The sequence below is a fragment of the Sciurus carolinensis genome, chromosome 14, assembly GCF_902686445.1.
Source record: "Sciurus carolinensis chromosome 14, mSciCar1.2, whole genome shotgun sequence".
In the NCBI taxonomy this organism is placed as follows: domain Eukaryota; kingdom Metazoa; phylum Chordata; class Mammalia; order Rodentia; family Sciuridae; genus Sciurus; species Sciurus carolinensis.
Genome location: NC_062226.1, coordinates 22609668 through 22622957, shown reverse-complemented (window position 1 = coordinate 22622957; position 13290 = coordinate 22609668). Strand labels below are relative to the sequence as shown.

Below are 13290 nucleotides of genomic sequence, written 5' to 3'. Positions count from 1 at the left end.
CTAAAGATAGGCAGAGAAGCACTAGTCCTAAAAAGAGACTGAAAACAACCAAGCAGAGACAGGAAAGGAGTAGTTAAATAAGACAAATATTAAATATTAGGATTATTACCCAGTCTTTAGAAATTTAAAATGAAAGATTTTAATGGCATGTGTACACGCTTTTGAAACAAAGCAGAATGCTATTAAATATTCAGTAAGAGTAAATGTTTTTAAATTGTAAGAAATTATCACAAAAAGGAATAAAGAAGTCATTACTGAGTGGTAAAACTCCTATACATACTGGATGTTCCCAAAATGAACATGTATACAAATTAAAATTAATATAATCTTAAAGAATAATAATGGCTTAAAAAGAAGAAGAAATTTATCTTTGTTCTATCTCACCTGTAATAAGGCAAGCCAATACAGTTATCTGAAATGAAATAAATTCTTAACAAGAAAAGTCTTTTTTTAACCAGGTAAATTGCAAAGTTGTACTGCAGTCTACTTTTTACCTTAACTGGGCAATGAATGTTTAAAATGACTTGACCATACTTTAAGAACCTCCATGAAAAACCTATTGGAGTCTCTCAAAGTGGGATCCTTAGAACACTGGGATTTCCAAAGTTCTTGTGAGAAATCTATTTGTGTTTTATCGTAGTTATGACAGCAACATGACACTCATTGCTATTGTCTTACAGTAAATTAAAACTAATTTAAAACTCTCTTTAGTTCCCAAATTACCACCATTCTCCCAATCATCCTAAGGATATTTTTCAGAGAACAGTAGCTGGAACGGAGTGTTTCAGGGATTTCTGTTCATCCCAAAGGAACATTATGCTGAAATGTGCACATTTCCTTCATATCATCCCAGAGCCACCTTATCAAATCCACAGTGGATGCTCAATGAATGCTTGGGAAACCAAATCATCTGCTAAAGGAAAAAAAAAAAAAAAAAAAAAAACCTTGAAGAATCTGAGTCTTGATAAAATGCTGAGTTTATCACTGATTCTCAAAAGTTCTTTCCAGCTTATCACATAAATTTCACTGGCATTTACACATAGCAATTGTTCAACATATTACAATTATTACTTAATGCTGCAAGCTCCGACCTCTCAGCTAAGCTTCAAACTCCAATTTGCAGCTATCTGCTGAACATCTGTCTAGATATTAGACATGTCCAAAACTAACAAACCTCTCTGCAACAATCTTCATATTCCTATGTTCCATCTGCTAATGGCATTAACATGCCCCCCAACTGCATCTAGCACTCTCCACAGCCTTCAAGATTGTCCCCACACACTCCATCACTCTCTGCCAGGAACAAATTCCAAGCACCCTTCCCCACTCACATGCATACTCTGGGCCTGCCTTTACTCCAGCATGTAATGAGCTTCTGCACCCCCTGCAGCCAGTGCCCTGCTCCAATGTAAATTATTCTTCTCCAAGGCAGACGTACCCAGAGAGATGCAGAAAGCTTGTTTAAACCTTGGTTTACAGTATTTATCACTGTCTGCCTGATCTTAGTCATTTGGGTCCCTATCTCTCCTTGTTTATAAGCTATTCAAGAGCAGGACCCATGTTTCTATGGTAGTTTCATTTTCTTTTTAGTTTCTTGGTCAAGCATAAGGACACAGAAGTACTCCAAGATTTCAGTTGCATGAAACTGAACTGAAAGGGTCTCAGATGAATGAGAGAACAGACCCTGCTGGATTTGGAAAAGTCAGTCATCTTGCTCTGGCCTTTAAAACCTTCACATCTCTGTGTCTACCCAGAAAGTAAAGTAAGCATTTCTCTGCAGAACTACAATAAAAGAGTGGGGACAGAATGAGTACCTCATTTTCTTGACATTACAATAATCCTCCTCGCAACAAATCATATAGTCAAGAAAGCAAGGCAACCCTTTTACAAAAAGCAATTGTTTCAGTTGCATAAGAACAGGCTTTCCTTGTCAGCTGCTGATTACAGACTTCTAAGGGGTGGGGTCTTCGGTTAATACTCCCACAGTGGAACCTGCCTGTAATGAATGGCTCCACCTATCTTCTCTGCTCCAGACGTGGTTCATAGGCTTTCCACTCATGCCTTGTTTTCTATCTAACAAAAGGTTCACAGATGCTGAACATGTGCCCTCCTCCTGAGACCCACATGCAGCAGAGTTCTTGTGGAGGTAACCTTCTCTGGGATATCTGTCGTCTTGACCGTCATACAGGTGGAAAGTTTCCTTGTTTCCCATTCACAATAGCCAGACACTCATATCACTCTTGACAAGAACTATTCACTGAATAATGGCACGCTGCACCAGTCCAAGAAAAGCCCATGCAGGCGTTTCTGGCTTCAAATAGGTCACTGGCATAGCAGCCTCAGGAACAGCCTCTGTATAACAAGAGGAGACAGAGGCAAGTGCAGACACACACACAAGAACAGGTACATGAGCATATGAAGACATCCCCCCACACATAAATAAACACGAATAGAGTTTTCTAGGTTCACACAGGCAGAGGATGAGAACAAAAGGTGAAGTAACAACTGTATGAACAAGGGGGTTACCAGATGGGTAAGGTTGGAATGGAGATTATCTCATTTAATTTAGACATGTCTATCTTGTTTGATTCATCACGAAAACCACATATTTTTACAAAAGAATGCAGCTACCTTCTTCTGGTTGGAATGCTTTCTACCACACTCATATCTCTGAATGACTTTGACAAGAATGTAAGTAAAATGTTTGAATGAAGCACCCCACCACAAGAGCATGACCTCTAAGTAAGTCTGTCTTCCCACAAACAAGATTTGGATTTTTCTAAGAAGCAAACCATAAACTGAACATAGAAACTCAAATACAAGTTGGGTCAAAAGTAGGAATATCCAAAATGAGATGGAAGCCCACCAAGGCTACCAATAAGACACAGCTGTGTCTGGCTTGATCATTTTTCATAAGCAACAGGTAAATCTTGGCAAAACACTGCAAGTTTATAAAATGAATGCAAGAACCCCAGGCTGCCTCCCTCCCTTTTAGAGAAAAGCTATCTGACCTAAAAGCCCTAAGACTACTTTGAAGAAAAAGTTCCTGAACTTAAGGAATGACTCAATAGACATACCCCCTTCCTTGAAGGCATTTCAAAAGAACTTCAGATCAAATGCAAACTCCATGATGGAAGAGGACTCACACATCTTATTTTCTACTATCCTCCAGGATATCATGGATACTCAACAAATACCTATTGAATGTGGAATGAATAAATGAATGCGTGATGTAAAGTATTAAGCTGAGGAATGTGTAAACGCAAACTAGAATTGCCATATCAGCTCTTATTCCTATTTTACATAAGAGAGGCACCTTGACTTACTCAGCCATAGCACAACTAGAAATAAAAAGTCTCCTGACTCCCCCCTCTGTCTTGATCCTTCTTTCCTCTTCTAGGATTGGTTTATTGCCTAGAGTTTTTGCAGATCCTACTCTTGCAGGATCACTCCCTATTCTCCCTATCACCTCCTCTACCACACTAACCACAAGGACCCAGTGCCCCTCCCCAGCTTTGATGTTCCCATAGTGCCTAGAGTCTCATAACCATGTTACACAGAATTGTAATTATCTGCTAATATGTCTGTGAGCTCCCCCTGAAGGGTAGGAATCCTTCCTTACTAGTCCCCACCCAACCATAGTCCCTAGCACAATGCCTGCAGGGAATAGGCAATCAACTCCTGGGCAGGCACAGACCATGCTTCCTCTGCCCCAATCTGGTTCTCCTTCCAAAGAGCCAGGAACATCCCTCCAATGAGGCAGAATTTCAGGATGGAAGTGGTTAGGGATTAGCCAAAGAAAACCAACTGGACATAGGGAAAGAAAACTGCATATAACAGACATGAAGTCTAATCTAGACCATTTTTCCAGCATTTAAGATAATAAAGGGAAATTTGCTAAAGAAAAAGTGTTCACAGTAGCAGTCCCTGTACAGTGAGTCCTAAACCTTTGGAAGCATAGCCACACATAATAGCCATAAGGAACAAAATTTCCTTTAACACTCACAATCTGGGAATTCTCACCCTCAAGAAGGATCAAAGGCCAGGTATTACTGTCAGACTTTCTTTTTCTCTTTTAGAGGAAGAGGCTAGTTTTAAAGTCATTTTTCTTTATTTCCATAATATAGCAAGCACTGCCTGATTTGCCTCATTCAGGCTTATACATGTTTGTTTTAGCACTGGACTGAAGTTAAGAGTCTGCCCTGTCATTATATCACTTTTTTAAAACAGTACCACAAAAAGAAAATAAATTATAACCTAAACCCATGGATGCAGTAAAATAGTCTCCTTTCCTTTGCAGGGGAGGGAGCTGGAGGGTGACTGAATTTTACATGAATTTCAGGGTTAAAGTTTCTATAGCACTGATCACATGACAGGAGCTCACATCCAAGTATTAACCCACTAAGTCCCAAGTTTTCAATTCTGCAAATTTCAATAAAATTGACACAGGTGCATTAAAAAAGATTGAAAATCATAATTAAGAGCTTATGTATCATTGTATTATTATTACTGTATTTCAATTATTATATTTTGTTATATTATTATATAATTAGATATTTTATATCATACATTTTTATAGGTGTTCCACATCTGGGATGATGATGAGAAAATTAGTTAACATAATTTCTTTTAGTCTGTCCCCACAAGTCAATAATATAACAACTACTCTGAAATCATACTAACTTACTAAAACAACATGTCAAGTAATTTAAATGCAATTCTCATCCCCAACACACACACACACTCACACACACAGCTAAAATATGTCCTAAGAAATAAATATACTGACCTTGGGATTTAACTAAATTAATTTAATAAACATGACAAACTCAAGTCCCCTTGCAGAAGGCAAAAAAAAAAAAAAACACAACTACTGGGAGGACCATTCATTCAAATAGTATGGAGAAGTAGCTAACCTAATATCTTTCAGTTATCTGTCTCCAGCACCTCCAGATCAAAGGCAATTCAAAGTCTTTACCCAAATCGATTCCTTCTTTAACATGCAACTGAAAACCTATCCACTCCCACTTCTGACACCAGCACTGGGGTGGGAGAGAGAACCTACAGAGCTGCTCAACACCATCTCTCCCAAGTGGATCCTGCAGAAATTCTTCCTGAGACATGATGAGCTAAAGGCTGTAGCTCTAGGGATTAAAAAAAAAGAAGTTCTTAAGTATTATTATACAGGATTGAGCAAGCTACTTCTATTGGAGAATACGCTTCATAAAGGTTTCTCAGGGTTCTATTCACCCCCACACACCCTTTATAGGGGCATTAACCCTATTTCCAAACTAACAATAATTATTTCCTTTTGTGCTGCAAACATTAACTACTGAGGTTAAATACTATGTATAACATAAACAGGGTCAAGAAAGCCAGTTGCCAGAAGAGTCATGTTTAAGTTAGCATTAACCAGAAAGTCCTTCCCTAAACAAGAAAAAAGAAAAATGCTGTGATGGTCAGTTGTGGCCCTGCACGATGGTTTTAACACAGAAACACAAAAGGCCCCACAAGGCCCAAAGGTAACACACTCTCATCAATTTTTACTAAATTAAGTTTCTCAGAAGCACAAAAAGCATTGTTTGGAGGGAGGGTGAAGAAACCACATATTAGCTTATTTTAAAATTTGTATATAATAAAATTAAATAAACTGGCAATAGTATCCTAAAACTTAGCTGCCATGAGTTACAGAAGAATGTTATAGAATAAAAGCCCAATCATCTCTCAATCATTCATCCCTCACTCTGCCCCTAAATATGTTTCTGTTTTCTTGAATCTTAGGGCTAAATGCTACTTCCCTACTCCAGATAGCACAACTCCTTAACATAACATCCACATGTTCCCATAGTCCCACACTTTGTAACTTTCCAACAGTCATCAGTGGGAACTCTGACTACCTCCGCCTGAGGAGAAGGCTTCACTCTCCCACCTTTCATCCAAGAGACGCATCATCCTTCAAGTTCTGTTTGTGAAGCCTTTGCCAGAGTCAGAATTTAATTTTCCGTTCCCCGGCATGCCAAGTTTCTTGGACTCCACAACCACACACTGTTATGCAATATGGCACACATATACACATTCAGTATACATACTGCAGTTGGCTTCACAATAGCTTTCTAGAGCTTTCTTTTCACCATCCTTGTATCTGTTACAATGGACGGAATTCAATGTGCTTCTTGAATTAAGATCTCCTTTTCTCCCCACTTTCTAAGCCTTCCTTATTAATCCTCCGTGAACTATTTCAATAATAACACAATAGGGACTTTGGGGTAACATGATATATAAAAATAAGAAACCAGACAGTAGAAAGATGCTGACTTAGTAAGGCCCTAGCAGAGTTTCAGTTTAAACCAAGAATTGTGTTTGAGTTTTTATTACATCACACTTCACTTTTAAAATAAATCACGTTCCTCAAGTGTGAAGGCATATTGATACCAAAAAAAGTTAAAGGAAAGGAAGACAGTCCACACATCAAGCACAGACATTAAAAACTTGACCTCAAACTAAATTTTCAAAGTCTTGATATTTGTTGAATACTTGGAGCTTTCCAGTGAAAAAGATACAATGTATTTTGCCCAGATTACAACTTCTCTTACTAAGCATTAGAAATGACCCTAAAGATCACTAACTTCAGACAATGTCATTGTGTATCAAAAAGACCCAGCAATTGAGATTTATACACCCTTTAAATGTTCCAGAAAGTGGGATAACAGAGATTAAGTAAAACTTTACAAAGTCTATGGTATGATTTGAGGGCGAAAAAAAAGAAAGAAAAAGTACATTTTGGAAAATATTAGCTTTGAATGAAAATAGAAGTTTTGAAAGGGCTGCCACTTACATTCCCACCTCGTATCACCTCCAGTGATACCTAGTAGAGGTCAGACTACAAGAATCACCCTGACCTCATGTCAATTTTAAAGCTAAACAGGCTCACAAGCGTTAAATAACAAGGGTAACTGGAAGTTGAATTGAGAGGAGAAAGAATTACTGATTGAATACTGAGTGAAAGAGAAAAAAAAAAAAATAGAGGAAATCAATTCCCATCTCGAGGTTCTTTTTCTTCCAAGGCCATTCCCTGCTGCTGTTTTTTGTTGTTTGTTTGTTGTTCTTTCCATCTTCTCGGCTCTCTTGCCCTCCTGTTTCCCTCTCAGACTAACCCTTTCGCATTACCCTTTCCTCCCTTCCTACCGTTCTATCATGGGATAACTGCCCACCAGTTTCTAGTTACGGGGAACTGTAGGGAAAGAACAGTAAAGATCATCAAACCCCTTCATTTTTCAGATGAGGACACAGAATAGGAGCTGACCTGACCCGGCCAAGGTCGCACCGCTAGGGGACGCCACACGCAAACGGGCTCGAATTCTGACAATCCTGTTCTCCAGCCTCGCTCCTCAGCCTGAGCCTTCCTACCTCACATAACCTCGTTCTCTTGCTTCTTGGCTTCTTTATCCTCAAATTACACCGAATTAAGAAGAAACATAGTCCTGATATATTCATAACGCTGATGATCGTTACTTATAACGTGCGTTTGTACGTGTGTGTAAATGCAATTTTAATTTGGTTCACACGACCCTAAGTCTAATACATACCGTTTTCCCTTGGCATTCATTCTATCTGAAAACGGAATAACTCCTTTACAGTTTCCCGAGTGCTGAACCTCCCTTTAACCAGAACTGCACTTTGAATCCCAGATCTGGTTTTACAATTATGTTGGCTGAGCAAAGGACACTTATGCAAATGGTGCAAAAACAGACTGCTAGAGCCTGAAGGAATAGAAGACTTTGCTTTAACAACTAGTTACGTTTTCAGTATTTATGTTTATCACCAGGTATCCAATGAGAAACACGGCACTCAGTGAACTTTCACAAAAGAGCCCTCCCTGGAAATCTACGTTTACGAAAAATCCATAGAGTTCAACCAAAAGGAAAAGGGGAATGAAGCAGGCAGCAACAATCTCAGGCCCCAGATACAAGCAACAAGTCCTGGATGCCGTCACTCTTAACACATCAAAGGCCAAATAGCAGCAAAGAAAAACAAGAATAAACTTTAAATCCATTCCCAAAACTTGTCCAACCCAAGCCACACGAGCCCATCGATTTCAAAACCATCAACTCAAAGCCAGGTCCCTCCCTTGCCTTACATTTCCCAGTTACAGAAACTTATGTTGAAAGTCCCCAGTCCGGAGAGACCAGAGTCGCCAGCGAGAAGGGGTGTGGGAGCCGCGCTCTGCCGGGCGTGGGGACCCCGCAGCCCTTCACGTCCACCCGGACGCTGCACTGGGAGCCCTCCCGCGCCCTCACCCCGATCCAGGTACCACAGGCCACCTACGTGTCACTTGGGCGAGCACCGAGTCTCACTGACCTGGCCACGGGACTGGAGGGCCGGCGGCCCGGGCGTCTGCAGCAACTTCCCTCCTGGTCTGGGTCAACTTGGTGAGGGAGGCCGGGGAGAGCCTCGCCTCGCCTCGCCTCCTGCACGCCGCCTCGCACGCGCGCACACCCACTCACACCCGACCCGGCGAGCGCGCGCGCACAACACACTCAACACTCGCACACGCGCGCACGCACAGCCACAAAGCCGTCTGCGGTGGGACGGTGTGAGTCGAGCGCGCCGTTTGGCCGCCTCGCAGTCGCTGCGGCCAGCCACTGGCTCCACGCCCAGGGGGCGCAGTCCCCCGGTGCCGCGCCGCGCGGCGCCCGCCCCTTTACCTGCACTCGCCGCCGCCAAGCGTCCAGCTCCCGCCGCCCCTGCGGCTGGTTAGCTTCGGGCGGCGCGGCCAAGTCCCGAGGCCCCCGCCGTGGACCTGCAGAGCCCGACACTGCGTCCGCCCCTCGGCGGTCGCCCAGAGCCGGTCGCCCCCTGAGCCCACCCTGGCCGGGTCCAGTGCTTGGCCCGCAGGCCGGGGAGGGCTCCGCGACGCTGGGCCCAGGCCGCTCAAATCCCGGCAGCGCTTGGCAAGAGGACAGAGGAATCGCAACTACCCGAGCGTCTGCACCAGTGGCCCCTGCTACCTAGGCTTTGGGGAGCTGGCAGGGTCGGCGGAGGAGGGGGCCCCCAGGGGAGGCCAAAGAAGCAGCGCAGGACATCGGCCTCCTTTCTTCCTCCGCCCTCTTCCTTTTCTGCTCGCTCCACGTAGCACAAGTCAGCAACACCCGCACCCCAGTCGCCCTCCCCGAGCTCGTCTGCTTACCTGTGTGGCGGACCCAGGGCCCCTGCCTTCAGCACGCCCCCTCCCCCATTCATTTGCTGAACTTCCCGCCGCTGCTTTGGTCTAGAGGCGGCCGAGCGGGGGGTGGTTTAAGCTTCCCATTCATTATCTTACCAACCCTCTGCCCCCAGCCCCAGATCAGACACACCCACCGCTGGAGACCCGAGACCGCCAGCTCGGGATCGCCACCTCCAACCCCCTGCGCTCACCCCAGTGCCAGAAGGCTTGCAGGACTCCAGTGGGCTCCCCTGCACGCTGCGTTTTCATCTTGTCTCTTTTCTCTCCCCACTCGAAAAGCTCTGGAAGACATCGCAAGGCCCGCTGATCTCCCCGCCTCAATTCAGTTCTAAACTTTAAAGAAGGCACAAAGTTTCTCCAAGGGCAGCCCTTCACTGGAGGCTGCAAAGAACCGGGTCGACTTTGTTACTAGAAAGGTGTGTTTCTGGTTCTGAATTTTCCACTGACTGGAGCTATTTACCAAACCTAGGGTGACTGTGCTTCCCAGGTTCTTCAGAACGGTGATTATAAAGTTCCCTTCCGCTTTCCCAGTGTAACTTTGCAAGTGCAAACTATCAATTTTAGTTAGAGTAATTAAGGGCGGGGAAAACACACCTGGAGGTGTGGGCGGGAGCAGCGCGAGACTAAGGCCTAGGGATCATTCTCAGCAGGGTGGCAGCGACCGGGATTCGCTCAGGTCCTATAACATCAGTCAGTCGATCTGAGGCTCGCCATCCCAACCACCCACATCCCACCCCCGGTTCCTCCGGCTTTCTGGAGTAATCAGAATTCTCTGCCTCCTCCTCCACCACCAGTGTCACCACGTATCAAAAGTAACTGCTTGAAAATAAAAAACTTAATCAGCACTCGCCTGAAATGGCACATAAGTCGAACCGACAGCAGTACGGTAGGACTGATGCGACCACATGTAAAAGGGAATGTCGGACAGCAAGGGAGGGACCCCTCCCTTCCGTGGTGGTCATCTGGATAGTGGGCTTTGCAGAAGAGAGAGATCACTGTAAACAGCGGTGGGCATCGAGAATAAGAATCCTTGCAGGGCATGGAAACTTTTCAAGCCACCAGTGAGTTGTGCACTGAAGAGACCATGACCATTTCCTGCCAGTGACTTCTTAGAACCTTGACCAAGCTCCTGTGGTTTTTGCAAGACGTTCAAGGCTGAGCCATTGGCCACTGGTCATTTACTATTCAAAGCTCTTTCTTTTTAAAAGTCATTCAAATCCCTTTAAATCAACTTGAAATGAGGTTTCTTTCTCTCTTTCCTACCAATTTATAATTTATTTTACAGTAATTACTTCAAATGTGAACATTTTTTAAATTGTAAAATGCACAATGTTAATGTGTTCATGCACAGCACTAATTTTGACCACAGTGTACAGCATGCAGAAATGCATGTAAACTTATACATATGAATATATAGCCACTTTCATATCTTCTAAATAGCGATAGGTGTTGATCCTAAACTGTAAGGAATATTACATTAGGATGAATAGGAAAATGTCCAATATAAAACCTAAATATCATAAAAAGTATTTATTGGAGGGACTGGGGATGTGACTCAGTGGAAGAGCACTTGCTTAGCATGTGCAAGACCCTGGATTTGTTTCCTGGTATCCTACCAAAAGAAAAAAAAAAAAAGGTTACCAGGCAAGTTGCCAGGTGCAGTGGCACATTGACTCAGGAGGCTGAGGCAGGAGGATTGCAAGTTCCATGCCAGCCTCAGCGATTTAGCAAGACCTGGTCTCAAAGTAAAAAATAAAAAAGGACTGGGGAAATAGCCCAGTGGTAAAGCACCCCTGGGTTCAATCCCAGCACGCAGTTGCACCCCCCCCCCACCACACACACACACACACACACACACACACACACACACACGCTGAAAATACTGAAAGTGGTTTTCATTTGTAATGATAGTGGTACTCAATTCAGAAAAATATTCTATTACTTAATTTTTCTTTCTCCTTACTACACCCTCCATATATTAGGTTTCTCAATACCAATGCTTCTATATCTAAAGAAAACAATAGTTTTAAAATTAACTATTTCCATTGTAAGCTTTTCCCCATAAATCAAAAGTACACTATAATAAGTTTCTTACCTAGTACTCAGCTTGAATATTTTTAATATAATGATTTTTATCTCTTGCCTTTTTAAGGAATGCAGTTGCTTCTGCTTCAACTGCCTATTTACTAGCTTCACTAGTCCTGTCTAACATCAAATAGGGACAACTGTCCTTATAAGACAGGTGTTTTAAGGGTAGGTTAGGGGCTGAGGCTGTAGCTTAGTGGTAGAGAACTTATCTAGCACATGAAATTTTCTGAGTTCTGTCCTAATCCTACAAAACAGAAAGAGAGAGAGAGAGAAAGAGACAGGTAGGCAGGTGTGAGTTATTTGCTGTAAACACTTTATTCCCTCTCTGTTTGATCTACCATGGCTAAAATGAAGTGAAAAACAAAATAAAAGGCCTACCTGGACAGACCTGTCTTCTTAACAAGCATGAACCTGTCTGAATGAGACAGCTGCTGTAGCCAGCTTTAGGTCAATAAGTTTAAAATCACAAGTAAGTTGTATGTCCAGCATAAAGGAGAGAGAAAATGAGATACCACACAGAACCCACTTCAGCACATAGATCAGTCCATCAGAGATAGTATTATGTTCAAAATGAACTCATGTTCTTATCTGTAAAATGGAATAATATTAGCACAGTCTATTTTATAGGGCTCCAAGTTGTCTTTATCAAAGATAATAATATATTTGGTTTTGGTTTTAATTGTTCATTTGTTTGGTGGTACTGGGGATTGAACCCAGGGGCACTCTGCCAGTGTGCTACACCCCCAGTCCTTTTTTATTTTGAGACTCTTTCCCAGGTTGGCCTCAAACTTGCAATCTTCCTGCCTTAGCCTCCCAAACATCTGAGATTACACTCAACCCGTTTAAACACTGTATTTGAATGGGCTTCATAAAATATTAACAGTGATGATGTTGCCTTGTCAAAAATGAGGAGGATGCCTTGGTACACTTTCATGTTTCCGCCCGTCTGGAACCATCCTGTCATTCAGACTCATTTCCATTCTTGAATAAGCATCCTAAAGCTTTCTGTTCTCAACTTTCTCTCCTATCCTCTGCCAAACAGTTTCTCTACGTTTGTTTCTTCAAATGTCTTCAACAGAGCCAAAAATCCAGAAAAAGCCGGTACCATGAAACCATAAGAAAAACTATTCTCAGCACAATGAAGAGAAATTTTTGATCAGGGATATTCAAAAGGAGTTTTTACATTAATATCTTTAAGGACACTCTCCAGACTCTGTATTATTGATGTCATCTAGTGGTCCAAGGACTATAATTTGAGAAGCATTTAGTTAGGATTGGCTGTTATTGCCTTTAGCACTATTGTTTGTTCAAAAGGGTCTGCCAGTCTTGCCAGTTCTGTCTTCCTCCCTATGTTCCCTTCCCTCTGGCAAAAAGCCTTTGAAATTTTCTACTAGAGAGCAATCAAAACTATCAGCACAAAGATCTGCTGGAAACTTTCCCTCCAGTCTATTAATGTAGAGACTGATTCAAAGAATATATTTTGGTGAAACAAAACCCTGAGAGAATTCAGTCTGCTTGAGAAAGGGTTTCAGGTGCCCCAGGGCATAGGTTTCTTCCTTCTTAAAATGGGGTATTTGTGCCTCTCTGGTGTTTTTCTCTTTGGCCAGAAAACATTCTCCTTAGCAAACCTTTCTATTTTAAAAGACCAGCAGCAGAGGTGGGTGGGGCAGCCCGTTTTAGTTAAAAAAAAAAATATCTCTTTTGAGCAGAAATGGTTTAAGAAGAATCAGGAATGGGGAGTAGAAGTCAGGAGTGTGCACAGCAGCCTGGTCTGAGGATTAGGTTGTACTGAAACAGAAGTTTGAAACAGAGTGACTGGGCCTTCACCTTTTTCTCATCACATCTATCTGCAAGAATAATCAAGTAATGTTGGAAGTAGACCAAGGGCTAGTAAATTCTTTCTCTGCAGCTTCCTTTATCCAAGTAAAAAGGCTTTCATCTAAAACAAGGGGAGGAAAAAAAAAAAAAATATATATATA

General features: G+C 42.5%; 1 protein-coding gene across 4 annotated transcripts in view; it reads right to left on the bottom strand.

Annotated features, from left to right (window-relative positions):
- Lpar1 (lysophosphatidic acid receptor 1) overlaps positions 1-9696 on the bottom strand; it is a 156867-nt gene extending 147171 nt beyond the window's left edge. The window contains exon 1 of one of the 4 annotated variants that reach the window (XM_047525737.1): positions 9415-9696. The gene's annotated coding sequence lies outside the window, so the exon portion shown is untranslated. Of the gene's footprint in view, positions 1-8358; positions 8562-8705; positions 8942-9187; positions 9224-9414 lie in introns of those variants that run through there. The other 3 variants (XM_047525740.1, XM_047525739.1, XM_047525735.1) reach the window with 3 other exon arrangements.
- Positions 9697-13290: the final 3594 nt, after the last annotated feature.